The sequence below is a fragment of the Eurosta solidaginis genome, chromosome 1 (genome assembly GCF_040869045.1).
Source record: "Eurosta solidaginis isolate ZX-2024a chromosome 1, ASM4086904v1, whole genome shotgun sequence".
In the NCBI taxonomy this organism is placed as follows: Eukaryota; Metazoa; Arthropoda; class Insecta; order Diptera; family Tephritidae; genus Eurosta; species Eurosta solidaginis.
The window spans coordinates 144,314,282-144,327,877 of NC_090319.1; the positions used below are offsets into that span (position 1 = coordinate 144,314,282).

Genomic DNA, 13,596 nt, shown 5'->3' on the forward strand with positions numbered 1-13,596 from the left:
CATCGATCCTCTCTATAGACAAGAAGTTCTTAATCAGAATCCCAGAGAGGCACGTATGGGATAACGCCACTAACCTAGAGCCAGAGGGCATGGTAACGTGGGTAGTGGAATCTATACAATGTATAGTATACATATATATTGACGCAGCTGCTGCTTAGTCAGATGCAACAGTAATCCGACAGCCTGTACCCCTTTCGTTACTTTTGAACCATCCGTATACACGTGTATAGAATTGTCTGCCATTTCTGCACCCTGGAGCCAACCCTCCGGATCAATTGTGGCCCAAGATCTCTTTCGAAGCTCAGGCACGGAACCATATAGTCCCGATATTAGATGGCGCTATACAGCGATGGCCATATGGCCTGCACTCAAGCTGCCCCGAGGTCTTAAGTCTTTTTTAAGTTGCTAACGCTATGTTTTTGGCCATTAGGTCTGCTGTCGGGGTAGGTAGTTTTTAGTGCTCCAGTTATGCTAATCATTGATACTCTGCATATCCCCTCCAATTTTTGCTATACTTACTTTTTGTGTGACTGTCCACCAAACAAGAACTCCATAGTAAAGTATTAGTTTCACAATTGCCGTAAATACCCAATGATAGAGTTTGGCCGATAGGCCCCACGTCCATCCTAGCATCTGTTTGTATGCATACAGTGCAACAGGGGCTTTCTTCGCTCTCCCTTCCACATTAGTTTCCCCGACAACTTACTATATAACTAGTATAACTCCGAAATACTTTCTGCCATATTTTTCTTGTAGGGCTACCCCCTCGAGTCCAATTAGGGACCTTATATTTCCGACTCCAGATGCCCAGGCATGTACATCCCGTAATGCCTGATTCATCAGAGAGCTGATCGTTGTTAGGCATCTCCCGCTTGCGATGACTGAAAGTTCTTCTGCAAATGCCGTAAGTTTAGGTCCTCTGTTGAACGGCCCAATCACTTGGTTTATAACCAGCGTCCACTGCATTGGTGATAGAACCCCACCCTGTGGCGTTCCTCTGTTTACAGATTTTGTTTCCTCGCGTGGACCCCACTGCGATGTGATTATTCTGCAGCTGGATGAACTACAGTAAAGCTGGATGGACCTCAATCGAGCTTAGACTGTCCGTGATTGCTTTTTTTCGAGACATTGTCGAAAGCTCCGGCTATGTCCAGAAAAACATTAAGGGCATATTCCTGGTGTTCCAGGGCTTTCTTTTTATTCATGACCACCCTATGCAATCCAGTATCGACTGACTTGCCTTTGGTGTAAGCATGTTGTGCTCGTTTATATTTGATTTTATATACATATACATCTATTAATCTCTAGAGTTTTGGGCACAAAAAAGATGCCCAAATAATAGGTCATAGTCTTTCGGTTGCAGATTACTGGTTTTTCCCGCTTTCGGTATGAAGACTACTCAAGCCGTTCACCAAGATTGCGAGACGTGGTTCAGTTTTATGCACCCTAAAATATTATTCTTAGCCATTTTATTATCCGTTCTCCGCCCTTCTGCAGCATAGTAGGGAAAATCCCATCTGGACCCAGCGATTTGAACTTGGCAAAGTTTTTATTACCCATTCAGTTTTGGTATTTGTGACCAATTCTGGTACCTCTCGCTCCGTATTAGGATTGTAGACGTGTTTACATACCGCTTCCGCATAATCTCCTGATGGGAAACGTGTGTTAAGTAGTGCCTCAGTCACGCCGTTTCGGTGGAGCATTCTATGTCGGCACAGAATTACTTCCACGAAACCCGCTTTGACTTGTCGATTTCACGCTTATAGATCCTTAGTAGATCGCTTTTGTCATCCCAGCACTCCTCGCTTTCATTTGGTAATTTTCTAACATTTTTCACAGTTAAAAACTGCAATTGATCAAATGAATAGGACACAAAATATGTTGGCAAGTACTTTTCTTGTATATTGAGAATATTTACAAGACTGCATCGCAAAATTTTTATGTAATGGGCAAGGCTAAGTCTGAATTTCCTTCAAATTTAGAGCGCTTGAGGAAATTTATGCCCGTAGTGGCAACGAAGAAATGTTGCCATTGACCTGTTTGAATGCATGCTTATGGAAACATCAACTTTTTCTATTTTAATTTTGGATGTTGTAAAAGGCTGGAATTAATATTAAATAAGTATAAATATATTACATATTTATAATCTGCACTTTTACATAATTATTTCGAATTATTTCCACAATGTTACAAACTTTAATTAGGTGTTTTTGCATAAAAACTGCAAACGGTCAAAACTTAGCGCGCAAAAGTTGACTAGGCAACTCGGTCTATTGAGAGAGCCATCAGCTGACACGTTCTTACTGAAAAAATTAAAATTGTTTTGATTTCTACGTTCCGGGCTACGTACGTACGTGTGTTGAACGTTTTCCTTTACATTGCACATTCATAAAATAGGTCGTGTCAGTTGACACGTTTTTTGTACTTGCGTTCGTGGGTAACTGCAGCTTTAATCTCCATCATGAGTCGTTAGCGAGACAGCAACGAAGAAACTGCGCAAGGCTGTCACATAAATGTTGAGGTTCCCTGTGAGAGATATTACGATGGGATAACGCAACTGGCATGACGGCATTTCCATATGTAGCTCATCTTCCAAACATGTTTAGGTTTAGGTTTTTACCTTTTGGGGTATGTTATATTAAATAACTTTTCAATACAATATGAGATTTTTAAATTATTTTAACAAAAGTTGTACTAATTTCATTCTGGGCTCCTTTTTTTCTGCGCCAAAAAAATGAACTTCTGCACTGCAAAAAACTATTATAGAATATTTAAGAAACTTCGCGAAATAGTAAAAAAATCTACATGAATGTATCTTTGTTTTTTTTTAAATCAGCACCATATTTTTTAAACATTTTGTATTTCCCCAGTTGTAAATGTATTAGTCTCGCAAATATGATTTTTTAAGCGAGTGATTGCTTCTATTTTTGCGATATTTGGGGGACTTGAAAATATTTCAAACTATTTCTGAATCACAAATGAAATTTTCCAAAATTTTTGGTATTAATACATCCTCTGCATGTTGTAATTTTAACTTTAGTTTCCTGCTAGGTTGCTCATGCTCTCGCTCTCACTAATTCACTTATATTTTAATTTTTGCCGTACCCTGCTTTACGAACATTAAAATCAAACTAAATTATTTGTCGTTGATTTTGACGAAGTAGTCGTTGTGCTCTCTCTCATCGTATATATGTATATGGTCGATAAGCAGGTGCTAAGCTGATGCCCACCCTTGCAGTTGTCAATGGACGCTTTCCGCAAATACAACTGTTGATCAGTCGTGGAGTGATCAGTCGCACCGTTCAATGTCTTTACTCAAATTACTAAGCACCAATTTTTCTCACTACATTCAATGATTGTGTTTCGCGGGTGCCTAGGAGTTCTTTACCATTTTAAAGATCACAATATTTTTTCTAATATTAAAGTGAAATATGAAAAACAATTTAAGAAGTAATTTTCTTAAAAATTAAGGATAATTATTCCATTTGGTAGTTGGTTCAGCTTGTCGTTTATAAAAAAAAATGTCTATCACTTAGCTGACCGGAAATATTTGCAACGTATCAATAAAAATTATAGTCGCTGAAAGCTCACAATGGTACAGGATGGGCAAAGGACTCATTGTAATCGATCCATGATTACTCAATTGTATTTCAACGGTTTAGCGCATTTTTTCAATACATACAATACATACATACACACATATGTATATATATGTACTTATTTATATATGTGGATTTACATCTTTCTAACTTGGGACTGGAGCGATATATGTACATACATATGTTGATGAAATTACGACATTTCAATGGCAAGGTTTCTGTTTGTGTTCGCAGGCTTGTATTTCGAGTCGGAGCTTCAATATAAACAGTATTTCAATGAAAGTAGTTTTCTATACAATACTTTATTTCAGTGCACAATATCTAGTTAATTTAAAGTGTATAATGGTGAAATTAAATAGTTTTGAGCTTTTCAAAGTGACACTTGAAATATGACAAGCTTTTACATATACTAGGTTGACCGTAATGGAAATTCGACCAACTAAAATTTGTTTAACTCGTCAAAGCCTCGTTGCTGTAATATAAGTCAAAGCCTCGTTGCTATATCATACAGGTACTAAATATTTAAATATATTATAAAAACACTCGCCTGTGTAAAATTTTACCGACTCCTTTAAGAATTCAAATAAAAACGATTTAATTTAATATAGTAAAATAAAATAAGATAAATTAAATATATAAAATAAGCTTATAACATAGTTCGACTAATAATATATTTATGTATATTGTAGTCGAAGGGAAGTCATAAAAAGCCCAAAGAAAATAAAATAAAAGGACAAAATGGAATAAAATAAATTCCATAAAATAAAATAATGAAACAAAAGATAAAATAAAATAGCATAAAATAAAATAAAAAATGAAACAAAACAGCATAGCAAATAATCAATATGAAATAAAAGTAAAATAATTATGTGGAAGTAAATATGTAAATTTTTATTTACTATAATGAAACTAAATCGGCCACAATATTTAAAGTTTAGTTAGATTTGAAATAACAAAAAGTGCATGCATATATGCTCATCTATATATGTACATATATATCTATTGAATTATAAAAACTGATATGGAATATTATTTGGAAGATGTCATAGTTCTTTTTGTCACAAAAAGACTGAAGACGAAAATTGATGCGTTTGCCGGTTTGACTTAAATTTTGCAACTTTTGTAATGTGAAAATTTGCAATTTGGTCAATTCCGTTTAAGATTTTATTTAAAACAGTTCATATAAGCTTCATTTAAGATTAGCATAATATTTAAATTTCCCATTAGTTATTCTTGCTCTATGCGCTAAAACACTCTTTCAAGTTTTTCCTTATCTACTAGCCATATTAAGCGACTACCTAAAAGATCGCTGGCTCACATACGAAGCAAATGAAGGTCAGAGAAAGGTGAGTATAGCAGGCGGAGCAGCGCAGGGATCAGTATTAGGTCTCGACCTCTGGAATGCTTCGTATGACAGCCTCCTTCGCTGCACATACCAGAAAGCGCCTTTCTTGTCACTTTCGCAGACGACGTGGCTGCCGTAATTACAGCACGCAACTGCAAGCTGGCGCAGCTTAAATTAAACCAAGTAATGCGTAGTGTAAATAGACTGATGAGTGGCCATGGACTTCAGCTTGCGACAGCGAAAACTGAGATCTTGATCCCCACGCAGAGACGAACTACCACCATAATCAATATGTCAGTTGGGAAACAATAAGTACAAAACACGCCGCTCCACAAAATACCTTGGGGTGAGGCTAGTTAGGAAGCATTTTCACAACACTTTCAAGGAGCCTGCGAGAAAACTACGCAGACCGTAGGGTACTTAGTCGACTAATGGTAAATATAAGCGGGCCGAGGTCATGTATAAGAATGCTGCTTGCTTCTGCTTCAGATTCTATACGGTGCAGAAATTTGGGCATATGCAATGAAATTCCGAAAGTACGGAGCAGCTGTTATTCAATCCAACGCAGTGATCGCTACCAAGTGCCTCAACTTACCGCACGGTATCCTCAGACGCAGTTCTTGTTACCATACCGATACATCTTCTCGCTGACGAGAGGAAATCAATTTATCACGTCCGAGGAGAAGTACGCAGATGTTGCTACCGTGCAGGTGCGAAAAGATTCTATCAGACGCTGACAACAGCAATGGAGCTGCAGGCAAGTGTACCAAGTAACTGATTCCCGAACTGGAGCCATGGTTAGAACGGCCACATGGAGAGGTCGATTTCTACCTGGGCAAGGTTGAAAATTCGAATTGCTTATAATGTGGGCTCATAGACGACGCACGTTGGGGTAGCTGACCAAAAGTCGATTTTTCAAAATATTCCAATTTTTTTAAATATACTCCCTGGCGTTCCTAGATATCCACTGAATAGTATACATGTAGGGTTCTTATTATTTTTATTTAACCTTGTATTTTAATTACTTTGAACTTTGTAATTTTAAAATGTTTTATCAATATTTTAATTTTTAATATTGATTTTTCAATTTTCAAAAATTTTGATGGATGGTGAAAAATTTAAAAATAAAAAGGACGCATACATTTAGGCGTATTGAAAAATATAGTTTAAAGTTTTTATAAATAAAAACGTGGTTTAAATCTCCACATTGGCGATCTCTGCCTATTTAAAAAATTGTGTTGTGTGCAACTTGAAAAAAAAAAAATAAGAAAAGAACAGCAATTAAAATTAGCTCAATTAGAGAAGCAATGTGAACGTGAAGAGAAACGCAAGTCATTAACATCAATGTTAATTTCGACAAGACAAAACATCTTAGCGATGCACAAACTCAACAACAATAATGTCGCTTGATATATTTAGTTTATAAGATTGTCGGTAAAAATAAAAAGAAAATCAAGTCACTAAAATGTGCTTACGCAGTGAAGTGCAAAAGGAAGCTGTGAAATGAATAGAATATAAAGAAATTGAATGCATTTACAATAAGAAATTAATAAAGGCACATATCTTTAAGGGGTGTAGAAAAGTGCAGTTTAAAAAGAACAAACAAGTTTTAAAACCTTGCTTTATCGATAGAAAAATGATTACAAAAAAATTCTCAAGTGCACAAGTTCTTAAAAAGTTAATAGCACCCAAAGTCAATTGTGTGAGTGGGCGTCCCTTTCTAGATACACAATAGCTAATAGCAAAGCACACCAACAAAAGTGTTCATAGTCTGCGAAACATAGCATACTCTGCGCGTCTCCAATCTCGCCATCCAAAATCTGTTTGACGTACCTTTCTCCAATAGCGACCTCAATTTGGCGGCGATTTGTCGAAAGGAAATCAGTTCAAAAACCATTAATGCTTAAGATCGTCATAGAACATCGAAGGAGGCGCGGATACTTAAAGAAGCAGTGATTACATAAATTTTATTACCAAAGCTTCATGAGCACAAACTAATTAAAAATTCAAGACTGTCAGCTAGCGAAACGTGCATGTGTTTGCTGAAACGCAGCGGCACTTTTGGGTTAAACCACAAATGTACAGTAACAGCAATAACGAGCTAATCAAAAACTACTATCAAACTTGAAACCCTTTGGTATACAATTTATGAACGTATACTATACATATTTGTTTGGAGCCACATTTAAGCGGCGTCTATAATAGTTCTTATCCATATTACACCCATCTACCCCGTCATCAAAGCCATTGCATAAACACAGCTGTCACATTTGACTTCAACGATTGAGCAGCAAAATAATCAAAAGCCATTGCATAAACATCAGTTGCAGCAACAGAAAGAATATCCGTATCAAGTATTTTTTAACAACGACGTCATTTTCCTGCATTGTAACAATAATTTTGGTGAGGAGTCATATCTATTTTGTTTTTGTGTATGAATATATTTTATGTATGTAAGTATACTGATATATAGATATATTTTAAATTTATTGTTAACTCTCTCTTTAAATTATTTATTTAATAATTTTTTCGAAATTCAGTACATAATTACTGGTTTATTTTACGGTTTTGTTTTTGAACTCTCTTTTAAAATTTTTCAACATGTTTCGTTCACCACAACAGAATACACAAACATCTACACTTTCTAATAATTTAAATGATTCATTTATAAATATACCAAATGACACTTTACAACAAAATATTACAAATCCGTATGATAATTACAATCAAAACGAAATTTCAGCAACATCGGTCAAACTTCCACAATTTTGGACTAGTTGTCCAGAAGCGTGGTTCAAATTTTAGTGAAAATATTTTAAAGAGAATTTGGTTGAGAAAACTTCCCAAAAATTTTAATGTCATTTTGGTTAGCTCAAGTTCTGACAATATTAATGAATTAACAAAATTAGCGGATAACATTTTTGAAGTTATGAATAAAAACGAAGTTTTCTCAGTAAATACAATTTCAGATACAAAAGTTCAAAATTCTGTTGTTGAAAACCTAGTTAAAACCACCTCTTTAATGTGTGAGAATTTTCAGAAACTTTGTTTGGAGTTGAAACAAAACAGAAATGTATCGGAATCAATCTATCGCGTTCTAATTCTAGGAGAAATTCTTTTAGGCGTCGTTCTAACTCGCGTAATAATCCAAATTGGTTGTGTAGATTTCACTACAAATTTGGAAATAATGCTAGAAGTTGTGAACAACCTTGTTCTTATAACAAAAAACAAAGATTCAACAAACTAAATTCTTCCGTTGTTGCAGCGACGAACAACGGAAGTTTAGAATTTTCGACGCGTCGCGTATTTATTTTTGATAGAGAAAACAAACAAAATTTTGTAATTGATAGTGGAGCAGAAATTTCGGTATTACCAGCGTCTAAATTTCCTCATACGAATCGTTGAGACATAATTCTCACTGCAGCTAATGGCTCAACAATTACCACTTACGGGAAAAGGCTTTTAAACGTAAATTTAGGTTTAAGACGTGAATTTCCCTTTACATTTTTAATTGCGAATATAGCCAAGCCAATATTTAGAGCTGATTTTCTTTGTAAATATGGTCTTCTTATTGACATTAAACATAAACGTTTAGTAGATCCATTAACCAATCTCTCAATTAATACAGTATCCTACTATTGTGATATTCCATTACCTAAATTATTTGTGGTTGACAATAAATTTACATAATTATTAAAAGAGTTTCCGTCACTTATTTCAGAGCCAGTTTATACTAAACCTGTTAAACATACAACAGTACATCGACTTGTAACAGAAGGTAGTCTTCCATTTTCTAAGCCCAGGCGCTTAGATCCGGTAAAATACAAAGTCGCGAAAACGGAGTTTGATTTCTTAGTTAAAATAGGCATTTGTCGGTCTTCAAATTCTTCAGTAGCATCACCACTTCACCTTGTACCTAAAAAAGAGTTGAATGATTGGCGTCCATGTAGTGATTTTAGAAGATTGAATATTGTAACTGTTCCCGATCGTTATCCCTTACCTCACATTCAGGATTTTAATACGAATCTTCATAATAAAAATATATTTTCAAAATTAGATTTAGTTAGGGCATATCACCAAATTCCTATGGCTGAAGTAGATATTTATAAAACTGCTATTACAACTCCTTTCGGTATGTTTGAATTCATGAGAATGCCTTTCGGACTTAGAAATTCTGCACAAACCTTTCAAAGATTCATAAATGAGGTAGTAGGTGACTTAGATTTTGTATATGCTTACATCGACGACTTACTTATTGCAAGTAAAGACGAAGGACAACATTTAAAAGATTTACGTATCCTTTTTCAACGCCTTACAGAGTACGGTTTAAACACTAAACCAAGTAAATGTACTTTTGGTGTAACAAATATAGATTTTTTAGGACATAACATTTCTGGAACAGATATTCGACCTTCCGATGAAAAGCTATTCGCAATTTCGAACGTCCATAATCAGTTAAGCAGGACAGAAATTTATTGGTATGGTAAATTATTATCATAGATACATTCCAAAACTAGCAGAATTTACAAACAAAATTTATGATCTAATTAACAAAGTAAGTAAGAAACGTGACACAACTTTGGTATGCGACGAGAACTCGAATGAAGCTTTTGAATGCATTAAAGACAAATTTGCATCTACAATATTGTTTAATCATTTTAACAAAGATGCTAAATTATCTTTAACAGTAGATGCATCTAACAGCGATTGGGGGCGTTATACAACAAAATTACAATAATAAAATTGAACCCATTGCATTCTTTTCTAAAAAACTTTCTCCAACTGAAATTAAATATAGTGTTTTTGATAGGGAGTTATTGGCGATTTACTTAAATATAAAACATTTTAGATATCTTTTGGAAGGAGAATCCAATGTTGTAGCAGATACGCTATCTAGAGCTTTTGATGTTAATGCAATATATAATACAGAACTGAATTTTAAAATTTTACAAACTGAACAACAAAAAGATGATTGCTTAAATCAACTTGTATCTGACTCTCAATATCTAGATTTAAAACTAATTAGTATTCCCATTTTAAATTTTTATATTTGGTGTGAAATTGCAGGAGAAACTCCTAGGCCATTTGTACCGAGTAATTTGCGAAAGACAGTATTTGATATTTTACATGGAATAGCACATCCGGGTACAAGAGCTACACGGACGGCTCATAGTTAAAAAATAATATTGGCCTAATATGAATAAGGATATTAATATTTGGTCAAAAGAGTGTCTTAATTGTCAAAAATCTAAAGTTTGTCGTCATACAAAATCCCCTGTTGTTAAAATTCAAATTCCCAAGAATAGATTTGAACACATCCATTTAGATATAGTTGGACCATTACCTATTTCAAAAGGACCTCGCTATATTTTAACGATTAATGAAAGATTTACCCGTTGGCCTGAGGCATATGCATAAAAAAGATATTTCAGCAACTACAATTGCAAATAAGTTTTTAGGGAATATATTTCTCAGTTTGGAGTTCCGTTAAAGATAACAACTGATCAAGGTAGCCAATTTACATCGAAATTGTTTTCAGAGTTAACTAAATTACTTGGTAGTTACCAAATTACAACATCCGCATATCACCCTCAAGGAAATGATATGGTTGAAAGATTTCATAGAAAATTAAAGACTACTATAATAGCTAGAGAGGACACGAGTTATCTGTCATATTACTTGGTTTGCGATCTATTTACAGAGAAGATATTTCGGCTACACCAGCGTAAATGGTTTTCGGTCAGAATTTTCGTTTGCCAGGGGAACTTGTTGTGCCATCAGCTAAAAATTTCTCATCAACTGAAATTTTAAGTAATTTACGTGAACATTTTCGAAATGTTAGATCAAATTTAAGTCATCATAAAGATTCTGATACTGGAATTTACGTTCCAAAAGATCTTCAAAATTGTCAATTTCCATTTGTTCGAGTCATTAATAAACATAGATTGCAACAACCATATGAAGGACCTTACAAAAATTTGGAAAAAGGCCAAAAATGTTTTAAACTTGAAATAGATAATAATATTAAAACTATTCCTATTGATAGATTAAAACCTGCAATAATTGAAACAACAGACACAAACAACACCAAGAATTTACATAAAAAGAGAGTTACGTTCAATTTGTTTAATGATAAATTTGGGAGTGCCACAAAATCCCCGGAAAAAAAATCCCCAAATAAGTAATCCCCAAAATCAAAATCCCCAAACACAAAATCCCAGTGCTATGATAAACATCATGACCATGTAAAAAATAGCATATCTCTTTCCTCTTTCATTCATATTTATGTATATATAACTATATATTCACGTTTTGGCAATACATATTTTTACTTATCCATATATAGGACTGCTAGTCGCTCTAATTCGAACAAGCTAACAGAAGCGTGTACTACACAGAAGGACATCACCGTGGCGGTAGCCACGGTTATACCACACACCCGGACTTCGCATGGCGTAGCCCAGGGTTATTTTTTATAAGCGCGGCCGAAGGCCGCCTATGCAGAAAGTTGGTATGGATTATTAGCCTCTTTTTGGTCGCGGCGATTTTAAACCTAATTTGAGAATATTTCACACATAAAATGGGGATTTTGTGTTGGGGATTATGAGTTTGGGGATTTTGATTTTAGGTATTTTGATTTGGGATTTTGTTTTGGGGATTATGATTTTGGGGATAACGTGGTAGACCCGATAAATTTTCTTGAAGGAGGAGTAATGTAGGGTTCTTATTATTTTTATTTAACTTTGTATTTTAGTTACTTTGAACTTTGTAATTTTAAAATGTTTTATCAATATTTTAATTTTCAATATCGATTTTTCAATTTTCAAAAATTTTTTATTATATTTATTTATTTATTACTACTCTAAGAGCCTAGTTCAAAACTTAAAATATGATTGTTGCGTTCATAATTGCATATCTGTAATGTTATAATTTAGTTCCTACAGGGGTTAATGCGCAAGCACGAAATCATATGTTTGACATTTGCTTATATCTTTGTTCGTTGTCATACTTTTTACTTACTTACTATTTTTTCCGTGCAACTACCGCCACAAATATTCTGTGCTCTACCAAAAATTATAAAAGCTAAATAAATATTAAGTAGTACAATTAAATGTACATTAAGTGTGTCCAGCATTATTTATTCTTTGGAATTTGGTAATCCGCTACCCCATTACAGTCCACTGCGTAAAGCAAACCGCCTCAACGTGTTTTGATCCTTCCGCGCCGGATATCTCGCACCGCATTATATTGCATTTGCTTTAAAAGCTGGAGAAAATATTTCGCAATCATAACCTTCAAATTAGAACCACCGCATTGTCCGCATTGTCCGCATTTACTTCCAAGTCTGAAGAAATCATCGCAACCATAACCTTCAAATTTGAAGCACCGCATTGTCCGCATTTACTTCCAAATCTAAAGAAATCATAGCAACCATAACCTGCAAATTTGAGACACCGCATTTTCAACATAATTGCCAGAATATTTCGCTAACTAGCTACGCTGCTGGTACCGCATATTAAAACTATAACAACAACAAACCGTGTGTATTAAAACATATTTGCTTCTTATAATTCTACTAATTTATTGCAACCAATAAAACTATTGTTACATATTTTAATTCTACGCTGTAATTTTCATACATACATACTTACAATTTTTAAACTAACTCGCCCTTGCATAACCTTGAAAAAATAACCTGCTACATGTCGACACATGTAAAACCCCGTGACTCTGCACTTAATGCAATTAAAAGGTATATGGTAAAGAGCAACGACGAGGCATTTTTGTTGGACATTGATAATGTCGAAAGTTATTTGGTGCTCCTTAACGAACAATGGGTGCGCTTCAATTCAGAGCAAGACGAAGTTGAAAATGTCGCGGTAGAAGAAGAAGTACGCATACAGGCAGAGACTTATTATGCTACAGCCTTGGCAAACTTTAGGAGAGTTCAGAAATTCCGCGTTAGCTCACCAAATCAACCTACATATGCACCAGAAAATGCTCATGTATCAGCATCGATTCGTTTGCCAAAAATGGATCTCCAAACTTTCGCGGGTGATTCCACAGAATGGGTCGCTTTTTATGATGCCTTTACCTCGTTGGTGGATGTCAACACTTCCTTGTCGGGCGCTCAAAAACTCCATTATCTACGTACCTGCTTAAAGGGGGATGCTCTTAGTGTAGTCAGTGGGTTTAAGATAAGCGATGCAAATTATACAGACGCGTGGGAACTTCTTAAGTCGCGTTATAAAGTAATGCGAGTTATGGTCGACGCACATCTTAGGGCAATATCACAGATTCCCAAAGCTACAGACGACACCGCCGACTCCATCAAGAGCGTTCTCAACGCGTTTCAGCAGCATATACGAGGACTCAAGGCATTAGGGCGTCCTATAGACTTTTGGGATGATTGGTTAGTTTACGAAGTTGTAAGCAAACTCACGTTTGAGACGCGCAAGCAATGGGAGTTATCGCTCATCAGCGATGAGCCTTCTACTTTCGACCAGCTTACGACATTTCTAGAAGTGAGGTGTCGTTCTTTATCGATGCTCATCACACCAGCAACTCAATCGTCGGCAGCCAAGCCAAAAACTGTCTGCAAAGCAACCAAGTCGCTCCACACGCTATCAAAGCCACATCACGCGCGTTGTA

General features: G+C 35.2%; 1 protein-coding gene across 5 annotated transcripts in view; it reads left to right on the forward strand.

Moving 5' to 3' along the window:
• The window catches only part of LOC137236858 (axin-like), a 1,106,688-nt gene that overhangs the window by 100,103 nt on the left and 992,989 nt on the right, over positions 1-13,596 (forward strand). The window contains exon 1 of one of the 5 annotated variants that reach the window (XM_067759896.1): positions 2,793-4,110. The exons of the other annotated variants lie outside the window; for them this stretch is intronic. The gene's annotated coding sequence lies outside the window, so the exon portion shown is untranslated. Of the gene's footprint in view, positions 1-2,792; positions 4,111-13,596 lie in introns of those variants that run through there. 5 annotated transcript variants of the gene reach the window in all.